This window comes from Macaca fascicularis, chromosome 1 (genome assembly GCF_037993035.2).
Source record: "Macaca fascicularis isolate 582-1 chromosome 1, T2T-MFA8v1.1".
In the NCBI taxonomy this organism is placed as follows: Eukaryota; Metazoa; Chordata; class Mammalia; order Primates; family Cercopithecidae; genus Macaca; species Macaca fascicularis.
Genome location: NC_088375.1, coordinates 61,048,237 through 61,057,096, shown reverse-complemented (window position 1 = coordinate 61,057,096; position 8,860 = coordinate 61,048,237).

Below are 8,860 nucleotides of genomic sequence, written 5' to 3'. Positions count from 1 at the left end.
TCTGGTAAAGTAATTTTAATTTCCCTTGGAGGGCAAGCCTTTGTTATACAAAATGCTCTAGGAATATTTTAAAATATTACTTTCCCCCTCCCCCTTGCAGGTAACATGAGGATATTTTTTTCCAGTCTTCAACATGAGAACCTGGTGGACTTCTAGAGGTAAAATCCACAAAACTGTGTCTCTCTCTTTTAGACTGGGCACCCAGGAGTTTCAACTCTCAAGCTAGTCCACCCTCAGCCTCCAGCAATTCATCACTATCACCATTTAAGTATTTCTGCCAGTTTATTAAAAGTTATAGAATCGGTTAGTAAATATATGATCTTTTTTCTTTAAAAGATGAATGAAACAGACAAAGCTTTGACAATGCTAATTTTTAAAAGGGGAACCCTCAAATACCTAGCTATTAGAGAGAGAACTATAAACAAGTACACAAGGACACAATGTGTAGTGTGTCCTGCCAGGACCAGCCCAGCCCAGCCCTGGTCAGACCTTGTGATAACACATCCCATGATGATCTTGGGGAACCCATGGGAGAGGAAACAGATTACTTAGAGTCACTCAGTCAGCAGGCAGGGAGTGGGTGGAAGCCCAGAAATAGAACCCTGGGCACAGTCCCTGAGTGGGAGTTGAGAAAACCTAGGGCCAAGATGCCCCTACAAGGGTCTTTTCTTAGACCAGCCTTCCCTGCCTGGGTCCCCAGAGGCCAGGTAGAACCCACCTCTCAGGGACCAGCAGACCCTGGCCCAAGGCCCCAAGCTAAAGCCCCTTACCTTAGCATGTTTAAAACCTTGAGTGATGGGGAGTCTCAACTTCAAAAAGTTTGGGGGAAGATAAGCAAAACTGCAGGGCCCATGGTGGAGACCAAAAATTCTTCCTCCCAGTGAAAAGAAGCTGAGGTGTGAGTGACTCAGGGGGTTACACCGCTCAGGGCATTTGCTTTTGAGCAATCACTCCAGCCAAAAGCAATGCTTAACCCTGCAGGCTGTAAACTCCACCGGGACAGGGACTGTGAATTCATCTCAGGGTCCCCAGTGCCTGGCAAGCACCTGTTACCTAGAAAGTGTGCAATGAATAGGCACATTAAAATTTTTTATTTACTTGTGGTAAACACTTAACACGAGATCTACCCTGTTAAATTTTGAAGTATACAATGCAATACAGCTGACTGTAGGGACAGTGTGGTCCAGCAGATCTCTAGAGCTTATTCATCTTGCTTGACTGAAACTTTATGCCCATTGATTAGCATAAAGTAATTTTTAAGAATAAAAGTAATGCATTGTTAATGAGCAGAATACAGTCGTTTGAGGTTAGAAAGTCAGAATCCCTGGCAGCTGCCTACTCTGATTTCTCTGAGTTCCTTCTTTGTTTATTTTGGTCTTTCATGTGGGGACTCTTTCCTTGCATGTCTGGTGACCAGGCTTTTTCTTCCATATGAGTCAATAAAAGCCCACTGGAAGGCCGGGCGCGGTGGCTCAATCCTGTAATCCCAGCACTTTGGGAGGCAGAGACGGGCGGATCACAAGGTCAGGAGATCGAGACCATCCTAGCTAACCGGGTGAAACCCCATCTCTACTAAAACAGACAAAAAACTAGCCGGGCGAGATGGCGGGCACCTGTAGTCCCAGCTACTCAGGAGACTGAGGCAGGAGAATGGCGTAAACCCGGGAGGCGGAGCTTGCAGTGAGCTGAGATCCGGCCACTGCACTCCAGCCTGGGCGACAGAGCGAGACTCCGTCTCAAAAAAAAATAAAAAATAAAAGCCCACTGGAAGCTCTAGAGGCTTGGTGGGCTTCTTATCCAAGGGCCCCACCTTGAGGTGATGGAGAAGAACCCAGCTGTTGTGCTGGGGGCCCTCAAATGTCATTTGAATTTGGTAGTCTGAGCTTTGGTAACTTTTCTCTTAGGCTGGCCAGCTTTCCTTGAGAGGAATTTTTCAGTCCTCTGCCTGGGACTCTGGGAGCCTAGTGGGGGGAAAGGCTGGAAGTTCTGAGCATCCCATGTGCAGACTTTCATTTAATTCCTCAGTCATTTCTCTCAGTCTTCAGTCTAGCACCCTCCCTACCCACCACAGCCCCCACACCATCCTCTGCTGATCCAGGTATTACTGAGTCTTCAGTCCCTCTGGACCATCCCCGTATTTAATTGGGATAAAGAAGATCCAGGGGTCCAACAGGTCGCCGTCACTTACTCTTGTCAGCTTTAGCCCACTTGCCAGCTTTCTGCTGACTCCTGCACCTTTTCAGGGTCCTTTGGCCTGAGTTCTCTTTTTTCCTGTGGGCTTCCCCACCTGCATGCAGCCTGATCACCAGACATTTGAGGAAAGAGGCCACACATGAAAGACCAAGGTTTCAGCTTTTTCAGGTCTGTGAAGCCAGTTTCACCTGTTCATTCTGTTTTCACCTTCCAAACGTTTGCTGGCATCTCTTACTAATTTTAGTTTCCTCTTCTATTTGCTTTGTCCTAGTGGATTTACACCACTTTATTCCTTTAACTGCGATTTCAAGGGATTTCAGGAGAGAGCGGAGTTAAATACCTGTGGTCAATCTACCACATGAAATGGGCACATCTTGCTTTTTTCCTTTAACAATATATTGAGGACATTTTTGTTTCATTTCAATGAAGTATGGAATTTCAGGCTCCAGTTGGTAATACTTAAGACAGTTTTAGGTTTATGCTATTTTAAGAAATGCTGCAATGGGACATTATTATTGTACAACAGTGATTATGTGTAGAAATAAAGAAAGGAGAAAAAAAGAGAGGGACAGAAAGGAAGGGCGTGAGAAAGAGAGAAGGAGGGGAGGAGGAGGGAAGGAGTTCATGCAGAATGTCAGGTATCTGAAGACAGCAGGTCAGGAAGTGATGTGGGGGTCTGAATGGGTTGTACTTCCAGTCCTGGCCCACGTTCACCACCTAGGCCTGACCCTTCCCTTCTAGTTCTACTGCCTATTACATGCCAACTGCTTCAGGCTCAAACCTGTTAATAGTGAAAGAAACAGCTACCACTGGGATATGGTTCACTGGAAACAGGCTGACATTTAGACACGCAAGGCCAGAACCCACATGGCCAGAGAGGATTCAAGGTGCTCTCTGTCCCCAGAGAGTGCCCTGACTCCAGGATATGAGTTTCAGCATGACTGAAGCCCACACCAGCCAGCAGCCACTAGCTCCACCTCTGCCTGGGAGCCAGGCCTGTCCCAAGATAACCAAATGGAAAGGGAAGAACCTGAAAGCCTCCACTTTAGCTCTAGAAGGTTTGCAAATTCTCTGGCTTCTCTTTCTTCCATTGCAATGTGGGGAGCATAGCTTCTGCTAGTACATTAAGAGGTCTTAAGGGATGGTTTGCACTTCTCACATCAACCAGCTTCTTACTAAGCACTTGACATTGAGTTACAAGGGATGTTGAAGAAATAGTATTCAATAATCAACTCATTCAACAGATGTCTATTGAGGTCAGTTCTTTATACAGGCAACTGATTGTTGATGCACAGCAGTGGACAAAGAGACACAGTCCCTGCTCTTGGGGCTTCCAGTCTAGAGAGAGTTACAGACATTAAATACGTAAGCTCGCAAAATAATTATATAATTGCAAATTAGGATAAGGTCTGGGGCGGAAAAAGAAACACCTTTTCAGGAGGGAGTAGCAGGACTGCCCTGCCATGGAGAAATATGCAGACATAGGGAAGCCTCTTGAAGAGGCGACAGCAGAGACAAGCCCCAGAAGATGAGAAGGAGAAAGAGAACACATCCTAGGCAAAGGGTGCTGTGCCAAGACCCTGAGATTGGAAAGGGCTTGACACACTCATGTTCATGAAACAGAACCAGGGTGCTCAGGGTGGAGTGACCAGCACAAGGCTGAGAGGTAGGCGGGTGGCCTAATGGAAAAACACACAAACTGACTATATTCTCCTACTATTCTCACACTCACTCCCCCTACTTCATTTCTGAGACCAGAGGTGTGGGGATTTCTCTCCACACCCAAACAACTCTCCAGCAGACACCAACAGGGTATCCTATAATTTAATTCCATTCTGACACTATCCATCTGGAGTTAGAGTCAGATCTACAGGCTGAGGGTTCAGTCCCACAAGGTTGCCCCCACTTCAGATGCCAATCACAAGTCCTGGGTGGTGACCTGCACTTTGATCAAGCAGCTTAAAACGGGTTCCCATGACACTCTTCCTCTGCTCTTCCTCTGCTACAGCAGCTCACAGAACTCAGGGAAACACTTACTTACATTGACCCATTGATTTAAAGGATATTACAAAGGATACAAAGGAGCAGCCAGATGGAAGAGATGCATAGTCCAAGGAAGATGGAAAGGGCTTGGAGCTGCTCTGCTCTCTCCATGTGTTCAGTAGCCTGGAAGCTCTTTAAACCCCATAGGTCATGGATTTTGTTTGTTTGTTTGTCTGTAGAAAGGGGGTCTCCCTATGTTGTTCAGGTTGGTCTCAAACTCCTGAGCTCAAGCAATCCTCCTGCCTCGGCATCCCAAAGTGCTGGGATTACAGGCATAAGACACTGCACCCAGCCTAGTTAATGGATCTTTATGCAGGCTTCCCCACATAAGCATGATTAATTATTAACTTGGTCTTCAGCCCCACTCCCCTTCCCAGAGGATGGGGGGTGGAGATGAAGGTTCCAAGTTTCTCATCATGGCTTGGTCTTTCTGGTGACCAACACCCCTCCAGATGCCCACAAAGAGGCACCTCATTGGAACAAAAGATGCTCCTAGTACCCAGGAAGTTCCAAGGGCTTAGGAGTTCTGTGTCAAAACTAGGGTCAAAGGCTAAACATTAGAATAAGAGATGCAGCTAGAACCCCTATTTCTCAAGAAATTTTAAGGGTTTTAGGAGTTCTGTGCCAGAAATTGGGGGCAAAGACCAAATATACATTTCTTATATCACAATATCATAGAGGGCCAGATCATGCAGAGAGGTCACATTAATTAATTAATTAATTCAATAGATATGGATTAAGCACCTACTATGTGTTGGGAAATATTCTGTGTACTAGACAAAGAGGACTAAACAAGAAAAGTCCATCCTCTCATGAAGCTTACATTCTAGTAGTAGGAAACAGACACTACATACAAATGAATAAATGAATGAATTAATTAATTAATTCAGCTCATGAAAGTACTTAGGAAAAAATAAATCATCAGGACAGAACAGAGAGTGACTTGAGGGGAGGGTGCTACTTTCTATGAGTGGTCAGGAAAAGCGTGAATGAGGAGAAGGAGCCAGCCATGTGAAGACCACAGACAGCAACATTGTGGGCAGAGGCAATGGCAGGTGCAAAGGTCCTAATGAAAGAACAGACTTGGAGTGTTCAAGAGATAGAGTTAAGGAGTTACTATTTTATTCTAAGTTGGAGCCATTGCAAGGTCTTAGCAGGAAAGCAACAGGATCTGATTTAAGTTTCTCAAAGTGTACTCTGGCTGCTATGAGAATGGATTGCAGAGGCAAGAGAATTAGGAAGGAAGGCAGGTAGGAGGCTCTTCTGGGGACAAGTGGGAGTTGACAGTGGTTAGGAGGTGAAGGAGATGGAGCAGGAGGCAGGATGTCTAGTAGGTCCTGATCATTGAGGGTGAGGAAAGGGAAGGATCAAGGACACTTCCTAGGTGACTTGGGGACGCAGGTATGTGGTGATGCCTTTTACTGCTAAGGGGAAGAACGGGGTGAGATGTGGGAAGGAGCAGTTAATAAACATTAATTGAAGGCTCCCTGTGTGCTTGGCACTGAGGGACACATAGAGAGGTGTGGGGAGAGGCCCTGCTCTGCCTGGCTGTCGACAGTCCAGCTACAGAGATGAGATGCTCGCATGAAGCAAGAGAGAACGGTGTGATACCAACCATCAAGATGCAGTCCCATAAGATCCGGCTGCTGTCCTCCCACCTACAAAGCCCTCTCACACATTATCTATTCGATCCACATCATTACCAAATAAGATAGGTAGTATTATCCCCATTTTACAGATGAGAAAACTGAGGCTTGGAGAAACTGTGACTAGCCCCAGCTCAGCCAGCCAGGTTGGATGCAAATCAGCAGAGGCTTTCGAATTGCTATACAGGCATCTGCTCTGCAGTAGGGTGGGATGGGGACTTGCTTTGAAGCCTCATTTTATATCAAGCACGCTGGTTTTACGTGGTTTAGGGTTTGGCAGTGGCTGAGAGAGGGGTGGGAGAAGCCAATGGGGCTGGAAAGGAGGGTATAAAGCTTATGAAAGTAATTTATTGGGGATATCCATTGAGGTACACTCAGTTCTGTCTGTCTCCAAGCCAGGGTTTTCTTATTCTGGATTTAAGGAGTTGTTCCAAGATAGCAGAAGGTAGTATGAACAACACTGACTGGGGAAGAGGCAAGGCTTAACTCAGAGTGATCTCTGTAGGACTTGAGGGCCAGGGAGGGCAGCCCCAGGAGGGACATGATTCAGGAGCAAAGGCATGGTGGGCTGTTAATTGAAGTTTGCTGAAGGCATCAGAGACCTCTCAGTTCTACACATGGGCAATCTGTACTGGTGGCTGGGACCTGCCTACTTAGGTGCGCACTCTGGGTCAGTCACTGGGGACAGCTCCTCCCCAGCTTTGGTGGACATGGGCCTGCCTTCTGCTCCCAGGTCTCAGCCTCCCAGCAGGGACTTATTCCTTGAAATCTTGCAGTTCAGGTCTGGCCATCAGGTGGGCCCAGGATGTGCCCTACCTAGCCTGAGACATACTGTGAAATAAATCCAGGCTGGCAATTGTACCCCTCTCCTCTCCCTCCAGCCATGTCTAGTGCCCTTTTACCCAGAGCCTCTCAGCAGAGATCACCCCCACCTGCCTACCTCAACCAGTGGCTCTCAACCAACAGGACACAGAGCTTTTAATGATGTCCCACTGTCCCTACATGTATCGTGGGCAGTTTCCTCACTGAGAGGCTCCATCAGTGAGCATCTGGTGTGTTTGTTATAACTTCCTTCCCTTTCTCTCTTTGTCCGGCAACCTGCTTGTTCTCAAAGCTCTGTTCAAGCATCACTCCGCTGCCTTTCCCACCCCACCCTGGCTGGTGTTTCTCCCTGAGCTCCTCTGCTCCCTGTGCCCTGCTTCATTTACCATGTGTCATTTGTGCTGTATATGGTGTGAGGGACCCAACTTTGATTCTTTCCAGATTGGTAGACAATTAAGTCATTGGCATTTATAAAAAGTCTTTTTCTTATTCATTTGAACTGCTACCTTCATTGCATACGCCCTCTCCATATATGCTCAGACCTACCTCTGTTTGTCAGTCGTGGTGGCAATTCCATGCTATTTTAATCCCAATGGAATTATAATAAGTTTTGTATAGTGTGTCACCATCATTACTGGTTTTTTATTTTTATTTTTAGTTGATAAAAATTGACATTTGTTATGATATTGTTTTCCCGTGCAAGAACATGTTCAGATCCTATTGCAAATTTATATCCCATGGGTAAAGTTTTACAGATTCTACTATTAAACTTATTATTGTTATTAAATTTATTTATAAATATTTTATAGATTTTGCCACTTCTGTGAATCAGACATTTCCTTCACTTCTATTTCTAATTGGTTATTGCTAATATAGAGAAAAGCTATTCATTTTGTATGTTTACCTTAAATCCAGCCATATTACCAAACTCTATTATTATTTTTGATCTGTTTTTCTAGAAAACCTAAAGACGATGGGGAATGGGACAGTGTTTGGAAAAACTCAGAACCTGGGCACTGCAGTGCAGGTCCTCCTGGGGACATGAGGCACAGTGAGAAATGCACCAAGTGGACAGGTCAGTTGTGTATATGGAGGTGGGGGTGAGATAAGGAGGCCCCTAACTCTCCAGAGAGGCCTCTCCTCCCCGAGGCTCAGGGCCTCCCAGTCCTCACTCCTGCATCCCACTCTCACTCCCGCATCCCACTCTCACTCCCCCACCACCAAGGAGCTCAGGCAACCCTGCACATTTCAGGTGACCCTGAACAGGCTCCTTTGCAGGATTCCTGAGAGAAAGGGCTGAACACAAAGGAAACAGAAGCCATGACTGCAGCAGGGAAAGGGAGGACTCAGGGCTGGTCTATCTGAGTGCTGAGGTCCAACCCTCTCAGGGGCCTCAAAGAGGTTACTGGAGCCCTCTGACACCCCCAGGCCAGGCAGAACTGGCAGCACTTGGCAGAACTAGGAATAATGGCAGCCACCATGGAGTGCGTTCTCAACAGTCCTCTGAGGATTCCCCTTTACAGATGAAGAAACTGGAGTTCAGGGAAATTAAGGAACTCATTTGAGTTTACACAGATAGTAAATGGCAGAGGTGGAATTCAAACCCAGGAACCTGACTACAGAGCCTGCCACACGCAGTATTCCCACATGGCCATCCAGGCCATTCATGTTAAGCACATGGGCCAAAGACGGGATCCCCTAGAAACTGCAGAGCTTTCTCAGGGACCCTGGAGTGCATGCATGCACCAGACATTGTCTGCAGACATTACAGAAATATGTCCCCACTTGGGTCCTGTAGTGAATTGAATGGTGACCGCCTCCCCGCCCCCCACCACCCAGCTCCGCAAAGGATAACATCACTTGGAATCTCAGAACGTGACTGTGTTTGGAATAGGGATCTTTGCAAATGTAACGAAGGTAAAGATCTCAAGATGAGATCATCTTGGATTAGAATGTCCTTCTGAGAGACAGAAAGGAGGAGACATACAGAGACACAGAGAGGGAGGGCATGTAAAATGGAGGCAGGCAGAGACTGGAGTGATGCCGTTGCACACCCAAGAACACCAGGGGCCATCAGAAGCTGGAAGCTGCCAGAAAGGATTCCCCCTGGAGCCTTTGGAGGAAGTATGGTCCTGCCAGCACCTTGTTTCCAGGCT